At 35.2% G+C, this 19,697-nt stretch overlaps 1 long non-coding RNA gene across 2 annotated transcripts; it reads left to right on the top strand.

The window, feature by feature from the left end:
* Positions 1–648: 648 nt before the first annotated feature.
* On the top strand, positions 649–18,461 carry LOC115293164. Of its 2 annotated transcripts, none has more exons than XR_003909397.1 (3): positions 649–675; positions 9,992–10,217; positions 18,215–18,461. It is a non-coding gene; the product is annotated as an uncharacterized LOC115293164 (long non-coding RNA). The 2 variants fall into 2 exon arrangements; XR_003909396.1 differs by lacking the exon at positions 649–675 and adding an exon at positions 8,799–8,929.
* The last annotated feature ends 1,236 nt before the right edge of the window (positions 18,462–19,697 follow it).

Here is a 19,697-nt window from a genome sequence, read left to right as displayed (position 1 = left end):
ATCAGATTTCCTTCTCCTTTCCTTCTTCTATTTGTATAATATTCTTCCATTGTACTTGATATGTTTTAGTCCTCTTTTGCTTTCTCAAAACTTCTTCCCTTTCATTTCTTGCATAGGCTGCTTCTCTATTTTATCCAGGAAATCATTTTCTCTTTCAAGGTAGTAAAGGATAAAAATCCATTAATTTTGGTCTTTTAATTTGATTTATTTAATTTTATCACCTTGCAGCTACCAACATAATTTTTTGTTACTTCTGGAAAGAAGACAACCAGAGTCTTTATACCAATTACTCCTCTCCCCTACCCCCAGAGAAACTGTATAAGCCGATGAGGAGGATGTAGGACTCTTTTGGTGGTCTGAGTGCCTTCTCATCTTCTGAAGCTCTTGTGTCAATTTGATCAGTACCTCCTCCTGTTATTATAGTTTTTTAACTGTTAAATATTAAATGCAGACAGCAAGTAGAGGAAGTTAATTAACTTTAAAAAAACATGTATTTATCTTTGAGAGAGAGATGGAGAATGAGTGGGAGAGGAGCAGAGAGAGGGAGACACAGAATCCAAAGCAGGGTCCAGGCTCTGAGTTGTCAGCACAGAGCCCAACGTGGCACTTGAGCTCACAAATTGTGACATCATGACCTAAGCTGAAGTTGGATGCTTAACCAACTGAGTCACCCAGGTACCTCATGATACTTTACTTTTTTTAAATAAACATTTTATTGGGGAAAAATAGAACTGATATGTACACAGGGAAAAGAGCACAAAAATTTAACTGATACAAAACAACTGAAAATTAACAATTATCCAATGTTGTTTGCAATTACTTTTTAATTTCTTAAATGACTCCCCTCAACTTGTCTTTTAATAGTTTGCCAATTTTTCAATTGAAACAGCATCAGATTTTCTGATAATTAATACCCTTAGTCAAGGGACCATATTTCATGCATGGTAACAAAAGTGACACTATGCATCACTTCTTAACAGGGATCAATTCTGCCTAATAATTCCTTAAGAGAAACTACTGAGTCTTGTGGAGTAGTCTGTATATCTCAGAGACTATCATGGATGAGTTAGAACACTGACTGATACTTTAAAGAGAATTTCACATGGTATAGAAGGTGCCACAGAGGCTTGTTCAAATTAACAAATGTTTAATTACTGAGAGGTGAGTTTACTATAGTATTTTGTTTTAAAGTTTTTTAATGTTTTTTATTATTTTTGAGAGACAGAGAGAGACAGCATGAGCAGGGGAGGGTCAGAGAGAGAGGGAGACACAGAATCTGAAGCAGGCTCCAAGCTCTGAGCTAGCTGTCAGCACAGAGCCTGATGTCCGGCTCAAACTCACGAACCATGAGATCATGACCTGAGCTGAAGCAGGATGCTTAACCGACTGAGCCACCCAGGCACCTCTATGGTATTTTGTTTCAAAAGGAGAAAAGAATCCCCTATAAAACCTAAAATAAGATTACCAGTACATGAAATAGACTAAACATTTTTATATGCATTTCTAATGCAAATTTGATTCTTTTCTTTCATATTGCCTTCCTAATGTGTAAGGTGTTAACTTTTGAAAGTTATTTGTTATGCACACAATCTGTTGATAGATGATAGCCTCAGATCAGATATGCCTTGAGTTCTTCATAAAGAGTAACCAGGCTAGTAACAAACTACCTTCTACAGGATGCGTTTAATTTCTGAAGCTTTATGGCCATCATCCCCCTCAGACAGGATTTTTTGTTTTAAAGAAAGGAAATGGAAATTACAAAATACCTACATTTAAATAAAATTAAGAATGTAACACTAACCAAAGTTGGCAAAAGAACTTTTTTTTTCATCAGTTGTGGTTTCAAAGAACTAGACTGAATTTAGAATTCTCTGAATCTTTTGTGACTTAATTTAAAATCTTTCTTTATTTTAAATGGAGTAGACTTCTTATGACGTGAACGGAGTAGTTGAGGATGGAAAATTCTGAAGTATAAGCATTATGGTTTTCACAGAATTGGAAGTGCTTTAAAATTGGCCTAACAGGGTCCCACATGTTTGATTGGTGCAGTTGGAAGCGTGTTTCATTTTGTTAGAAATGCCATTCTATAATGAAGGCAAAAGTTCAGTGGTTTAATATGTTTTGTGCTTTATAAAAATGTTCTGTCCTTAGTTACTGGCATGCAAATAAGTCTAGGATCAGAGTGTCCTACCTTCTATGAAGTGTCTACCTACTTTTCCCATTGGTTTTTATACTACTTAGAGTTTCTACAGTTAACAGTGCTCCTTCCCACGTGAGAAACTTTAAGTTCTATATAGATTAATTTACTTTTCTATGGTTATGTAAAAAGGATATTTGAAGAGTATATGTGTTTTTATCTGGATTTCAGCTAAATTCCCAAAGTTATGGATAGTAGGTATTAGGAATCTCCATATTCTAAGGGATTTCAAGAAGATGCCAGACACTATTGCCAGGACTAAAGAAGAGGTGGCCAATGGGATCCTTCAACTCTCATACTGAAGATGACTCTCAGCCTATATAAGCAGAAGACTGGAGCTTAATGAAGATTGAATTTATGTATTTCATGAGAGTTTAGCTTTGGGAAATGTGGTAACCTTCCACCTAGTCTCTTTTTTAAGGAAAAGGGAGTGGTTGCTCCCTTACACAAGAAGATTCAGGAGAATCCCTAATAGTAAACTGAGAGTTTCCTCAACAAAGGAATCTTATTCCCTAGTTGCATGTTTGCTGAGTACATCTTCCTGATGTACCAGAATAGATCACTATAAGAAAGCATTTTGGAGAAACTGACAGTGGAGTTTGAGGGCAGAAAGATTACATATCCTGGTTCCTGATTATTCCTGGGCAATTTCAACTCTGTGAATTGGGGTAAAGCAGCTGCTAATAATAAGGTGAGAAGAGAGAGCATCCGAAAAAAACAGTATGCATTCCCATTACTTGGCATGAAAATAATGTATGACTCCAGAGCCAAGTAGATGTCATGAACAGATTCAGGAGCCAAGTAGATGTGAACAGATATCAGGGTGTAAGTAGATGTAGTGAGAGGTAGCCATGTTGGAGCCATGACATGACAAGAGCATGGCGTGACAGTGTGAAATTACCTCAGTCAACAGTTGGAGGCTACGGAGTGTGTTTCCTGGAAGTGAAGATAGATGGGGTCAGAGTATAAGGGGTAATTATAGAAGGTTGTTTTATTAAACACATTTCTTTTCCTAAATGTGGGAGGATCATACTTCCTGCCCTGTCAATTCCAGGCTTCTCTATGTGACTCGTTTTGCTAATGGAATGGGAACAGAAATGGCATACAACACTTATCAACTAAAACTTTAAGACTCATCTTGTGTTCTATAATGGCAGCAACAGATCCCAAATAAGGGCTGCTTCCTCCTTATGAGTCCCAGAATAACAAAAAAATGATGTTAACCAGCAGACAGCAGTAATTTAGATAGAAGCTATGACTATTGTAAGCCACTTAGATATGGGATTGTTTGTTGACACTGTAAGACCTAGCAAAATATGACAGATATAGTCACCCAGAAAGGACATCAGTGGGTAAATTGTATGGACTTTTTCTGTAGAGGCTTCTAAAAAATCCACAAGTATATCCCAAAAATGAGGGTGAATTTGGGTGCCTGGTCATAGGAGTCAGCTATGGATGCCCACCAAGAAGGTAAAGATAGAAGACTTTTTTCTTTCTTTTTTTTGGTTTTTGTTTTTGTTTTTGTTTTTAGCATTCTTTTCCTTCCCCAGAATACCAGTGAATAAAGGGATATCTAGAGGCAGGAGAGTGAGCTGGAAACAGAATGAAAGATCTAGAAAGAGTAAAAAAGCAAAGGATCAGGGACTCCTAGGTGGATCAGTCAGTTAAGCATCTGACTCTGACTTCAGCTCAGGTCATAATCTCAAAGTTTGTGGGTTTGAGCCCCACGTCAGGCTCTGTGCCGACAGCTCAGAGCCTGAAGCCTGCTTCAGATTATATGTGTCCCTCTCTTCTGCCCCTCCTCTGCCCACGCTTTCTCTCTCATGAATTAATAAATATTAAACTTTTTTTTTTAAAAGAAAAGAGTAAAGGATCATATCTTGCTCCTTTCCTCTGTAGTGTGGTTTAGGCTTGAATCTGGAAGGCAAATAGAGATTTTTATTTGGATGGAAGAGGCAAGTTGACATTTAAAGTGGATTGGGTAAGGGGTGTCTGGGTGGCACAGTAGTATAAGTGTCCTATTTCAGCTCAAGTCCTGATCTCAGAGTTTCATGAGTTTGAACCCCACAAGGGGCTCTGCACTCTCAGCACGTAGCCTGCTTGGGATCCTCTCTCTCTCTCTCTCTCTCTCACTACACCCCTTCCTCACTTGAGCTCTTTCTCTCTCAAAGAAAAAAACATTAAAAAAATAAAGTGCATTGGATGAAATTTTGTAATATAAAAATGAGACTTAGTGGCCAAAATAAGACTACGTATTACATTAAAAACCTAGGAAGCCAAAAGGTTTCACCAATATATCATTAATCATTGTGAAATAAAGATCTAGGCAGAAGTTGGAAACAAATTGTAATGATTATGTCACACAGGGTTATTTTTATGTAGTTTGATGGTGACAGAGTTGGAACCAGAGTCTAGGAGTCCTAACTTCAACTACAATACTATTTTGAATATTATTTATTAAATTGTATATGGGAATTATTTTAATCAGATAACAAAAAGCAAACTCAGCTTTGGTGAGTTATTTGGCAGGCCATAGCGTGAACTATAGTGGGGAAATTAAAACACATCTTTCTTGGAACTGATATACCACATATAATAATTGGTATGCATTATTACTCCAGATTGCCAAAGTATACAATCACTGGCAGAGTGGTCTCTGCCACTAATTGCCAACAGCTTTTATTTAATAATGTGTTTGTAATTTATTCTTTGTCTGAATCTAAAAAGGATCTGATGTGTTGTCCTTAGTGTTAACCTTTTAAGCTACACAAATATTTATTGATCATTTCCTATAGGTGAAGTAAACTTCCAGATGTAGGCAATACAAATGTTCCTGTCCTCAACGAATATTAGGAGTAAATGAATTCACATTTGAGATTATAAGCAACAGAAAAACAGAAAATGGCAACAATCTTTGGATCTCACAGTAATGTAGCTCTCTGAACTTTCATACATTAATTACATTTTAGTGAGTCGTTCACATGTTTATATTCCACAATGACTGTTTTATTCAAGGACAGACAGTGATATGGTTTCACAGTGTCTACTTTCTATATGAACTTTAATTGGGAAGAAAGCATGATAATTTGAACTACTTTAAATAACCTTTAAAGAGACATGAATCAACCAAAACATAACTTCTCAATTTCATGTTTGCTTTTATTATGGATAATATAATTTTAGATTACAGAGAAGTATGATATGGGACTTACATTTTTATGTAAAATAAATGGTCTCTGGTATACTGGGACCCTTTGTGTAACACAAGGATGGAGTATTCATTCTTAAGTTTTTTTGTTATTGGCTTTTCCTTTCAATAAACACAATATAGTAGAATAGAAAGAACACTTTACAAGAAGTCAGAAGATCTGAGTTCTAGTTTTTCTCCATCCACCTAAACTTGGACATTTTATTATCCCTATTGGAACTTTACAATTAAATCTAAAAACGAAGATTTTAAGTAGATAACTGTGTTCTCCTTTTTGACTTGGAATTCTGTGATCCAGACTGAACTGTGAACACTGACTAGAATGTTAAAATCCAATATAATCAATTGAGATATTTAATATAAAAAATTAGCAAGTGAAATTATATTGTTTCTTTCTAAGGAAAAATATTATCCAATCCAGAATTCTGTCTATTAACTATCTATTAACTGTCTATTATTTTGTCTACTAACTAAAGCAAATATTTGCCAACAAGTATTGAACATAATGTTGTATTGATAATTATTTGTCTCTCTTTTTCCTTCCATTTGACAATATTTTTTCTACAGCTGTATGCTTCTAGCCAAGAATATTGTGTGGTTATTGAATATTATTTTAAAATTTTTTAATGTTTATTTATTTTTGAGAAAGAGAGTGTGAGCAAGGGAGGGGCCAAGAGAGAGGGAGGCAAAGAATCCCAAGGAGCCTAAGGCTCCAAGCTATAAGCACAGAGCCCAAAACAAGACTCCAACCAAGAACCACGAGATCACAACCTGAGCTGAAGTTGGATGCTTAACCAACTGAGCCACCCAGGTGTCCAACTTAATTTTATTTTAAACTCCAAGTATGGCCCACTGCAGTGAGTTTGGTATTAGGTTCTAAACCAAAAGTCTGAGTTGGAAAGACATTTGATAGAGTACAACCATTTTACTTGATTCTCTTATCTAATGATTTGCTGCATAAGTTGAAAACTTATGAATCCTGGCTATGTTTATAATATATTCTTTCCTTAGCTTGTAAAGAAATATCAACTTTGAAGAAAACATATCATCTGACTGGAATAAAATAATATACAAAAAAGTAGAATAATTAAAAATGGATGCATTGCATATCTAGGCACCCTGATGAGAAAGAGAAAAGGGTCTCTTAATGAGTAGAGAGAGGGTTGAAGAAGATCTGGGCTCATGTATCTCTTCAAAATATTTGTTTAGTTTCTACTGTACCATAAGAATACATCAAAGCCTTTTCTTTAAAGAAGTCAATGTGTGGGGGAAGAAGGGGTGGGTAGAGAGGTTGAAAAGTGTCCTGGTAAACACCATAAAAGAATAGTGGAGAAATATCCCAGGAAACAGTGAAGATGGAAATCTAATTCTGCCTTGAAGTAATTCACAAATAATGAGATGCCATTGATGTGTAGTGAATGATGTATAGTGAATGATTGTGTAGTGAATATACAGTGAATGATGGTGGAAAAGTAGAAGGCAGAGGAACCATAATACATAAAAATACACAAGAGCATGCCATAATGGGAGAAATGAAGTGTAGTAAATAGAAAAGCAATGAGAAGCAAAAGTAAAGGAGTAACTTCAGCCAAGATCATATTAGGTATTATATATAATGACAAGATATCTATGTTTGATACCACTGACAGTGGGTACCATTGGACAGTTTAAAAATCTAAAGTCCAGAAACATTATATGATTGTTGGTATTAGTTTGCCAGATCTGCCCTACAAAGTACCATGAATTGGCTGGAGTAAGCAACAGAAATAAACTGAGAGTTTTGTAGGCTAGAAATCTGGGGTTATGGTGTTAGCCGTGTCGGTTTCTTCTGGGGACTGTGGGAACAATCTGCTCCAGGCTTTCCCTAGATTGTGGTGGTTTGCTAGCAATTTTTGGCATTCCTTGATTGAGGATGTGTCACCTCAATCCCTGCCTTCGTGTTCCGCCGGGTTTTCTCTCCGTATACATGTCTCTGTCCAAATTTCTCCTTTTTATAAGAACACCAATCATAATGGATTAGTAGCCTACCCTACTATGCCCTCATCTTAACTAGTCATATCTGCAGTGACCCTATTTACAAATGAATTCAGGTATTCAGGGTTATAACTTCCACATATGATTTCTGGGGAAACACAATTCAATCCATGACAATTGTATCATATTAAACATTTTCAAAAGATTATCCTGGTGGCATTATTGCATCTAGCATTCTGAGAGCAGAATCAGTACCAGAAGACCAGTGAGGAATCTCTTGTCCTAATCCAAGAAAGAAATAGTGTTGACTTGAACTACTACAGTAGCCATGGAGAGGGAACAGATTTTAGAAATATTCAAGAAGTGGCATTGACAGAATGAAGAGACTAATTTTATATAGGGTTTGGTGACATAAAAGGAAGCTAAAACTATGTAGTTGTTGACAGAAAAAAGGATGTTGTAGAAGAAGGTTTGAGAAAAAATTGTGAGCTTGGTTTTAAGATGCCTATGGACATATAAGTGAACAATAAGAAATGTGAGTCAGAAGCTTAGGTTAAAGATTATACATCTGGGAATCAGGATAATCAAGATGGTAACTGACACAAAGCAAGTAAGAGAAGTAAAGGAGAAAAGAATCAAGGAAACAGTATTTAAGACTTGATTTCAGGTAAAGAAAGCCATAATGACTCAGTATAAGTATTAACACAGATGTAGTAGAAGAATCAGAAAAAAATATCATAGAAACCAAGGAAGGATAGAGTTAATAGAAAGAGAAAGTGGTCAGCATTATCAACTGTAGTGGTGAGTTCCAATAACTGAAAACAATCTATTGGTGTCTTTAGCATAGGCAGTTTCAAAAAAATGGGGTAAAAATATACTATATATGCATTTAACTTACTTGAATTAGGTTATATGCTCTCAGCCAAAATAATAATAGTAAGAATAATAATGTAATATAATTCTTACTATTTAAATAGTATAAGCTATTCTGCCTGACATTTTGTTCATAAAAATATGTACAGATGTCTAGTAATAAACAGGAGGGGATATAAATGATTTTGTTGATCTCCCATTAAATTTTGGTTTTACATAGTTCTGTAAATTGATAATCTCTCCATGCTAATGAATTCCAGTGTTATAAGTTATTTTTATAATTTTTGTACATCATGGCCCTTGGCCTTAAAGTGCAAGTAACCTATGTATCAGATACTTAGCTAAAACAAAGCAAAACAAAAGTAGACATCCTTTCAATATTGGAAGAAAGCAGGATGAGATGGATTTAAGAGACAGAAAAGCAGTCTTCAGTGTGGTTTTCTTATAACAGATTTGCAAAAATCCCTGAGATTTTTACCCAATGTGATGACTGCAGAACATAATCTCTCTGTATAACATCATTTTATGTACAATGGCAGTGTTTACCATTGGTGGTATCAGAGGAGACAAAACCAATCAACTGAGGAAAACTGATGGAAAATGTAAACCTGTAATGAAATGAGTAAAACAGTCTACGGCCATACCACCCTGAACGCACCTGATCTCGTCTGAAATGAGTAAAACAATGAGTTTCTATAAATCAATTGTCTTGGTTGATTGACTTAATAAAATAACCTAGCTTTCAGCTATTGTTGATATTATTTACAGAAAGGAAGTGATGTTATCACTAGTAGCACTCAGTTTTAGGAAACCTAGAAGACTTTTTGTATTATGTTAGAATCATGTGCATATTGTCCAGTCTTCCAATTTCAACATCCTAACATCAAAAGCTGTAGGAGTACATCACACTCCTCACTGCCATATCCTTCCAGAGCCTTAGAATTTGAAGACAAAAATAGGAACTGAAAATGAGTTTCTTTATTTTTTATTAAGAGATGGAGAATTAATCACGAGGATAATTTAATTCCAGAGATAAGAACATGGCTTCAGCAACCTCAGGGGAGTCCTTTTTGCTTTCATGATTCTGAGGTGTTGGAACTTTCTAAGAAAGATAAATAATGGTAACTACTGAATATTCATGAATAGAATTTATTGTAATGTTGAAAGGGTGCTTTAACTTACTTTCCTTAGAAGAGATGTTTGAATGGTGGTTTGTAGCTACAGGGGCAAAAAATAGAGGTCAAATTATTGATTTTGTACTCGTTATAAAATAAAGAATGAAGAGTGAAAATGAATGGCTAATTATGGCTATAGAAAGATACTATAATGGTGTTTCTATGGGGATAGTAGGATCAGATAAGAAAAATAAACACCAAAGTAACAAGGGAGAATTTGTCATGACAAACTATTTAGCATAACAAAGAAGAAAGGGGAAAACATCCCAGGGAAAAGAAAAATAATTGATCAACACAATAGTAGTTAAATCCAACACAGAAAAGTACCATGGAAAAATAATCACGTGAAGAAAATTAGATAGTTTATATATGCTGATAGTTTCTTAATGTTCTGTAACCTTCTAGCATAAAATTTATGACTTTTTGTGGTCAGTCAATGAAAACAACTAGTCTTTAAAGTAGGCATGTTGGAAGAATAGATGAAATAGTTGTAAAATAAGTGGAATAGAAAAGCTATGGTGGGGTTTGGTAATATGCTAACAAACTGTGGATTTCTCGTTTAAGGAAAAAAGTTGGAGGAAATATTTTATGGATTCACAGCATTTCTAAACTCAGCGGTTGGTCTTACAAGTTTTTTACTTGTTGCTGAGGAGACATCAACACCAAAGAAGGATCAGGGAAGGAAAAGAAGAATAACTGGTTAGAAATGGAAGTTTCCCAGAGAAAAGCTTATAAAGAGGGAGAAGATGAGATTATGGAGATGAGGAATGTTGTATTTCATTTTTACTTGGTAAGAATACATGTTCTGTCTGTTTGAGACTCCGTGAAGTAGTGAATTCAAGCAATCAGAGGCTTAGTCATACATCCACAGCCTTATTCATTCTTCATGCACGAATGTAAACATCTCCACATACTCTCACAGAATCATGGACATTCATATACATTGCTTAAATCCATGTGTTAATGATGGAAGAGAGCTCTGCATTAGCTTGGTACATGGAGGATGATGTAACAAAGGTCACAAGGTTAACAGCTTGGAGATTTGATTGGAGGGAGTAGTTAAATGATGCAAATCTTCATTCAATGGAGGTAGCCAGAGCTACTAATGTGGTCACATTGTGATAGGGAAACATAAAGAAATTGAAACATTTCCTTCATCTTAAAGTACTGATGATGCCAATATCTTCTAACTTGGTTCCACTACCAGGTGGGCCTGGACAGAGTGATAGATGCTGTAGGTTGGCTAACTTAATGTCCATTCCATTTCCCTTATTCTTTGTGGCCTCTGCTTTCACATTTGTAGACAATGAAACCAGGTTTCCTGACCTTTCTTGCAGCTACAAGGGAGCCTATAATATAGTTCAGATGAATGAGAGGTCATTGGAAGTCTGTTGGAGGTGGCTCTTCCCATGATGCTATTAAGACACTATCAATATGGAGCCACTGACTCTATTCTTCCAATTACAATTTCTCAGCATAGCATACAAATAAAAACTCCTAGTCAAGTTTTTTGTGAGTCCTCTCTGATTGCAGGTCCTAATTGATATAGGACAAAAGGAGGAGTATAAAATAAAGGGAACAGGAAAGGGAAGGAAGAAGTCATGGATGAGAATGTAAGAAGGGTCCTCTGGAGTGGCATACATTCAGAAATAGAAATAATCATTTACTCCAAACTCATACATCAAATACAGTTCGCAAAGGATAAGTTCATAATTTGAATGGATATTATATCAGGGCAGAAATGTTGAAAAACGAATAATATGCAGTTCTTTAACCAAACTTTTGGAATGAGATATATTTCAAATGTAAGTTTCTCTGAGTTTAGAGTGGTAGTATGTTTTATATACTGAATTTAATGTTGCATCCCCCTGTAGGGTCTGAATCAAGCACCTTAATATTTCTGCATAATAATGTAAATATAGTTACACTGAGAAGGATAAGGAAGGACCACAAATGATCTCGTGATAGTTAAGTTCAGTGCTTGCAAATCAGTCATGAAAGATCATTTTGAGTCAGGGTTTTTGTTGAGTTTGGGTATGTGGACAAAGGGCTTTGAAGCTTAATCATCATGGTACTCTTTTTTTTTAAATTTTTTTTTAACATTTTTGAGAGACAGAGAGAGACAGAGCATAAAGTAGGGAGGGGCAGAGAGAGAAAGAGACACAGAATCTGAAGCAGACTCCAGGCTCTGAGCTGTCAGCACAGAGCCTGATATGGGGCTCAAACCCACAAACCGTGAGATCATGACCTGAGCTGAGTTGGATGCTTAACTGACTGAGCCACCCAGGAGCCTCACACAGTACTCTCAGGCGGATGCTATGGTTCTAGGACTACTTTCATTTTGCAAACAGAAAACCTGAGTGGATGAGAAGTGATGTGACTAAGCTGGAGTCACCCAGGAAGTCGCTGGGCTGGCCCCTGAACACTCATGACGTGGCATCAGTCGGTGATTTAACCAGTATGCTATACTGCTCACCTAGATACAAACACATACATATGAAAACTAAACTAACTAGATCGGTGAGAAACTCTTTTCTTTTTCTTGTGTTGCCTCTGAATAATTTATGTCCAACTTTCATACATAATTGAATCAGTTTTATATATCCTCAAATGCAAATTAGGTTATAGTTTGGCATATGTTTCTAGAGAACCTGCAGTTCTAGATTTAAGACAGTATTGAAGGAGGAAAAGAAGGAGGGCCATAAAAGGAGGAAGGAAGGAGGGAATAAAAAAGGTAAGAAAAGAATAAAAGAGGGAAAGAAAAAAACATAATTGATACATTAAGCTTGGGGTATAACATACAGAAGTAAAATGTATTCAATCACCATATATAGCAATGATTTCAAAATCAGAATTTATAAATTAAATTTTAAGTGGTAGACTATAGAGTTGTATTCAGCTTAAGTAAAGCTAATAAAAGACACCTTTTATGAAGATGTGGTTTAAGCCACAGTTTAAAGGAAGTGATCCTAGAGTACACAGCAAAAAGGCTTGGAGAAAAGTATGCAAGTAGCAAATAGGAAAACTTGTATAGGTAAAAAATAATGTGTGTGTGTGTGTGTGTGTGTGTGTGTGTGAGAGATCAGACAATTTTGGCCCTGGTATTTCTTCACCCCTCCCGCATGATATAAGGTGAGACCATTATTATGCAAGAACAACAAATACAGAATCAATGAAACAAACAAACAAAAAAACCCCCAGTAGGCCTGAGTTATTTAGTATTAGTAGGTAAGAAGAAATTTACTCAGATACTTAGATTAATCCATACCATGATGCTCCATGAATTTGGTTTCTATAGAAAAAGAAAAAGTAAAAGAATCCTAAGAATGGGTAGGCATTGTAAAAAATGCCTGTTTCTAATCCTCAGGATTTCAAAACTTAAGGAGAATTTCACAAACATGTCTCAGTAGATCTAGAGAATGACATTGGGGAAAAAAGGAGGAGATACATCAGAAGCAATTGTCTTTGTGATATAACAAATTTAGAGAGGCTTCCCTAACTCTGGGACTAGAAGGCTCACTTTATTCAGAGTTAGCATCTGAAAGACAAGAGATTTTGCTAATTGAAATTTTTAAGCATGGAAAGATGCTCACGATTTTTCTCATTATTTTGGTTTTTAAGTCTCAAAACCCAACCACTATAACTCAAAGCCAGCTTCAGTTTTCAAATGAACATTTGCTACCAATTAGTTCATAATGAGTATTTGTCTGAAATGTTTAATGACCATAAGAAAGCTTTTAAAATTGAAAAACTTTTATGTTTAGGATTTAGTTACCCTGCCTAACTTATAAGTGCAACAAGTTTGATCACCCAAAGAGTTCATAAGGTTTTAAACCTGCAGGTTTAGCTCTCAAACAGGATGACAGAGCTCCTGCCCCTCTTCTACATCTTTCATAGGAAATCATTTAAACAAAGGGGAGATCTCAATTGCTTGCTTTGTACTTAAACCTCACACTAATCCCCTTGCCATCAATAGAAAGTCTGTATATGAATTGAGTGTGGGCTGCCCATTCACAGACCTATTGAGAAAAGGAAATGCCCCTTTATTTCATCATTAAGTCCAGTTTTCTTACCTTTTTTTTTTTTTTTTGGTCTAATTAGTACCTCAAAGAATCCTTCCTGACTTTATTGGGAATGCTTCTAAAGTTTCACCATTAAATGCAATGTTTACTCCAAGTGTTTCTGTTCCTCGTTGATTAAGATGTTTTTGTTTCTTAGCCACAAATGAGTAATTTTATTGAATTCTATATAATGAACGTCTACAAGGTCAGAAGATTTTTCCTATTTTTCTTAATTCATCCATGTAGTAGCTTAGAAAAATCATTTTCTAGTTATCTTAGAAAAAATCATTTCATTTAGAATCATCCTTGCATTATTTGGAAAACATACTTTCATGATTTTTAAATTAACATTTTTGAATTAAATTTGATAATATTTTATTTAGAATTTTTATACCTAAGGAAAGCCAATGTTTAATTTTGTTTTAAATATCAGGTTTATACTAATCTCAGAAGTAAATTGAGATTTTTCCCAATTGATATTGATATATTTTCATCCAAGAATTTGAAATTATTGTCATGAAGTTGGTTATAGAATTTCCCTATATTTTAAAGTATGGCTTTATCTATCTGTAGTTATATTCTTTTTTCCTTTGTAATATTTTTTGGGTCTTACCCTTTTTTTTCCATTAATCCATCTTTCCAGAAATTTATTTCATTAATCTTTTCAAAGATTAATAAATCTTTGTGTTCTTTTGAAGCCACATCTCTTTAGGTAAAAGGGAATCTCTCTGTCTCTCTCTCTGTCCCTGTCTCTCTCTGTCTTTCTCTCTCTCTCTCTCTCACACACACACACACACACACACACACACACACACACAGAATTGGGAATATCAGAACTACTTATCCATGAAATCCTCCTAAAACATTCCCCCTTACCCATACACTGACCCACTTTTTTCTTTTTTCTTTTCTTTTTCATTGAAGTATTATTGACGACACTGACAATTTTCTATTTATTATGAATACTGATATTTTAGACTAGACTTTTAGTAATTTTATTTTCATCTGTTTATTGACTTTTTCCCCCTTTTTTTTCTGAAATTTCTGAATTAATGGAATTTCCTCATCTCCTTTGTTTCTTCTTCTGGTTTCAGTTTTACATACTATTTCCTTCATTTTAAGGGCTTTCTCTAAATATTTCAAATATCTTAGTTCACACAACCATATATTTCAAAAAAGTCTAAAGATGACCAATATTTCTGTCATTTAAAATTATAGGAATCTGAGTACTTTAACTTCCCTCCAAACCTTTCATCTTTTGTGTTATTATGATTGCACCTTGCTTTTAAACACTAAAAATTTAGTTATGTGTGTAGTTCAATACTTATTTTAATTACAAATTATTTTAATAACAAATATTTACACTACCTTATGTGCTATCTAGCACTTTTCTTGGTTCTAGTGACTCATTGTTAGTGAAACAGTTCCTTGCCCTTACCTAGCTTCCATTTATTTTTATTTTCTTAATTCCTTTGCTCACTATTGTTTCTTGTCCCGCCTTCCTTTGGATTTAATTTCTTTCTGTTGAAGTACATCCCTTAGTAGTTATTTCAATAAAGTCTTTACCAGCAAACCTTTTTTAGTCTCTGCATACCTTAAAATGTTTTTCTTTTGTTCTATTCTTGAATTGGAAAAAATAAAAATATATAGTAATTCAATTATTAAAAATATACTAAATAATGCAGTTAAAAGGTTAGCTAAATAGGAATAACTGGCTGGCTCAGTTGGAAGAGCATGATGATGAAGTTTTGGGGTGCTGGTGGGGTGGTCTGGAGCTGACAGCCAAGAAAGAATTCTTAAAGACGTTTTTGGTGCAGAAAGGTGATGTTATTAAAGCACCGGGACAGGACCCATGGGCGGGAAGAGCTGCATGGGGTTGTGATGGATGACTCATTATATACCCTAAGGTTGGGAGGAGGTCAGGGATAGAGTAAGTCTCTAAGGTATTTTGGAAGCAAGGTTTCTAGGACATTAAGGGGGTAGCTGTTGCTAGAGAAACGTCACTGATTACCATTTAATAAAGCCCCAGTCATGAGACCCTTCATACGTATATGGGGGGGGGAGCATACACTTGGAGTATGATTGCCAGCATATATCTTGGGGCAGGTGAGATAAAGGAAGTAGACATTGCAACCCTCAAGGTTGGGATAATGTCAAGCCAACGTTCTCTTTTGCCTCTAGGAAAGTGTCATCACTGAGACAGTTGAGCTCCTAGAGGGAGGTCACTATGCCCGTTTCAAGGACTTGTAATAGGCAATAGATAGTAAGGGAATTTAGTTTTTCATTTGCCTTAGTTTCCCACATCACTGTGGCAATCACTTAAATCCCTTTCCTTTGTTCTTGGGCAGCCAGGAGTGTCTGAGGAAATCATACATATTCGACCAGGGACAGCAGGGGGCTAGCTTGTGCTTTGCCCCTTAGCCTGCTCATGACATGTGACTCTTTATCTCAAGGTCATCGGTTCAAGCTTTACATTGTATGTACAGATCACCTAAAAATAAATAAGTAAATAACATTTTTAAAAAGAGGGTTGAATACATTGGAATAGTCAATTAGAAGATAAAATTGTGGCTATTGGCTATCACCCAGAATACAGTTTATGAAGGAAAACTTGAAACACAAATAGGATTAGTATCAGTGTATTTCAATAAAAGTTTCAAGAACTGAGAAGACTGAGGAAAGAGATAATAGCAAAATATTTCCTGGATTCAAGAAAATTGCATCTTTTCCTATATCTATGAGTAGGTCTATTTATAATACCCTGCTGGCTTTGGCGTGCCTTTTCTAGATGAGGAAACATCTTTCTTAAACCCTGGATATTTCTCTCTCTCTCTCTCTCTCTCTCTCTCTCTCTTTCTCACTCTCTCTCTCTGTTTTTTTTTTCCAAATCAACCTTGGTCTAAAATGATGTCTTTTTCTTTCTTTCCTTTTTTAAAAAATTTTTAAATGTTTTATTTGATTTTGAAAGAGAGAAAGACAAGAGACAGCATGACAGGGGAGGGTCAGAGAGAGAGGAAGATACAGAATCCAAACAGGCTCCAGGCACAGAGCCAACACAGGGCTCAAACCCACGAACCATGAGATCATGACCTGAGCTGAAGTCAGATGCTCAACCAACTGAGCCACCCAGGTGCCCTAATGATGTTTTTCTTAATTTATACATTCCATTTCATCATTTACCTTCTTGCTTATTCTCAATTGTATGAAACTTTTTTCTCCCCAGGCATGAAGAGTTTTAGTAGTTTAGGACCAGTTTTTCTATTATATTTTCAGTCTGATGTTTCTGTATTGCACATATGGTATAAATCTGGGTTCCGTGATCTGCAGATTTGGAGCCATGATTTCTCCTGAGTGACTCTCTCTCCACTCATAGCATGCTGCTCCAGACTCCATGCCCCACGTGCGGGCCTAGTCACACCCTACGTAAGGATTCTGGGCCCACTCTGATTGGTCAATAATCTAAATGTTGTGATTGGCTCCCACAACTGCCAGTATTAATAGGGGGGTAGGGATTGGAGCGCGGTCATTTCCTGTAACTCCCCCTTCCCAAACTCATAAAAGCCTTACCCCGCCTTTGTTGGCGCTCTCTCCACGTGGCCAGCGGGTTGGTGGAGTCTGTGAGCCCCAGCTTAAGCCGGTAATAAAGCCCTTTGCTTTTGCATGCATGACTAGGTCTCCCTGGTAGTCTCTGGTCTTTTTTTAGGGGCTATATTACAAACTTGGGCATAACAGTAATAGATTAGATGATGGCAGTTGCTCTCTGAAAAGTTTAAACAACTAAGGGGTGATAAAAATCTTAGAAAGAGGAATGCAGTCTTGGGTAAGAAGGAAGAATTGAAGAGAGGAAAAATACAAATAAGAGAGAAAAATAATTTTATATGTATATATACATAATTGAGTCAATTTTATATATAGATTTATATATTTTATATATTTTATATATTATATGTTTTTATATAATTTATAGATAAATCTACACATAAGAATATATATATAATAGAGTAAAATAAGATATATGGATTCTTAGGACAAATGCTGATTAGAAAGAAAAGGTTATCATAGAGAAGAATATCACACTTCAAAAGACCATTTGAGGGGCACCTGGGTGGCTCAGTTGGTTAAGAGCCCAACTTTGGCTCAGTTCGCGATCTCATGGTTTGTGAGTTTAAGCCCCGCATCAGGCTTTCTGCTGTCAATGCAGAGCCTACTTCAGATCCTTTGTCTCCCTCACTCTACTGTTCCTCCAGCCCCTCTGTCTCTCAAAAAGAAATAAACATAAAAAATAAAAATAAAGATAAATAAAAAAACTAAATAAAAGGCCATTTGACACCTGTTATAAAAAACTGGGATCCACAAAATTAGTAACTGCCTTTGAAAGTACATTTGAAAACTGTTCTATTGGTTCAAAATCAAATGTATCACCAATAAGTCATTCTTCTTTTAGGTAATAGTATTTGTTTTTATTCTCCAAAATAAGTTTTGAGGTAAGGAGATGTTAGGTAAACATAATCTGAAATATGTTAATAAAAATTTATATATTGCCATGACTCATGTTTCTTTTCATATTTTAACTTTAAAAATTAGATTTGAATGCACTTCAATAATACTATTACATCCATAGAAAGATATTTTCTTACAATATGATCTCATTTTTCTTGTGCTTAATATGCATTTGTAAATAATCAAATCATCCCTAAAAATGTTTTTTTCCTTTATCTTACTACAGCGACTTCAGACTGATGCTTCAGTAACTGGGCTAACAAATATAGGTAGGACCCAGAGCCATGACATACTGCAGATGGACAGAGTCCCAGACTCATCTGTGTAAACAAGTCAATAATGATGATGTTTCAAAAAAGTACAACAGTCACTGATACTAGAAGAATTCAGAGCAAGCTCTTTTATCATTGCATGAAATGTTAAAGCATATTAATTTTACCCAAACTACTTAATCCATTGACTGATTTTTATGGTCCACGAGAGAGGCAATAAGTGTTATAATAACACTGGTGTGTGTGTGGTAGGCCTTTCAATGTAGTGATTGAAAAGTCTGGTTTAATAATGTGAGAATAGTAGATAAGAGCATGTCTATATAATCCGACTCCATATCAGCTGGGTTCAAATACTGTGTGGGTTCAAATCCTGCCGCCATTGCTCGCTAGCTGTGTAAGGTTAGCTGTGAAACCTTAGGAAAGTTATTCAACCTTCCTGTGCATTCATTTTCTCATTTGTAGAATGTGGAAATTGACAATACCTCACAGGCTAGTTGTAGAATCAAATGTGTTAAAAAGTACTTAGAAGAATACCCGATACATAGTTAATGCACAAAATCATTAGTTGTGATCAATATTATTGACTCTTCTATTACTTCTACCATTGTACAAATTATTTAACATCTCTGAGCTTAGTTTTCTTGTTCATTAATGAGGTAGATACCCAATGAAACTACCAAATATGATAACACACATAAAACATGGACTAGTCACAAATCAACAAATGTTAACATAAAAAATAAACCTTGAGGTCTGTACTCTTATCATAATACTAATCATAATGGTAACCTAAACTTACAATGTAAATGTGTTTATCATATCACAAAGATTCTAAATCCTAAATTTCATAAAAGCCTTAGAGGTACGGGATCTATTAGAAATCAGGACATTCAATTTCTACTTTTGATTTTTTTTCTATTCCTCATACAAACTTGAACAAGTTATATACACTCTTTGCACCTTGGTTTCATTTATAAAGTAGGTACCTACTTCCGTTTTAGGGTCTGTATTAGATGTATTCTTAGTGTCCTGGGTTGTATTTCAGAATGGATTTCTACCATTAACAACATGTACTCTTAATATATCATTAGCAGCATTGTAAGTTAGGAGTGTTTGTTATTTTAATTGCTTCCTTGGAAAGTATATTTTCAAGTGAAATTTTGGAATGTTGCCTTCCTACCTCAACCACAAGGATTGTATGCACTGGAAAGTCTTCATGACAAGTAAATTTGTGGTTGAAACAAACCAATAATTTGAAAATTGGTTTCAGGGGATCATTTATAAATACTGTGTTTATAAAACAGTAAGGTAATCAAGTAAATAAAGTATATATGCTATCAATGGTATTTTAAGTTTTAATAATAATGGATACAGCAATTCCCTTTTTATCTATTGAGTTATCCTATCTGTTGAATCATTGTCATTACATTTTTTTTC

Source organism: Suricata suricatta, chromosome 6, assembly GCF_006229205.1.
Source record: "Suricata suricatta isolate VVHF042 chromosome 6, meerkat_22Aug2017_6uvM2_HiC, whole genome shotgun sequence".
NCBI lineage: Eukaryota > Metazoa > Chordata > Mammalia > Carnivora > Herpestidae > Suricata > Suricata suricatta.
The sequence above is the reverse complement of the archived record's forward strand: the minus strand, read 5'-3'. Positions and strand labels throughout refer to the sequence as shown.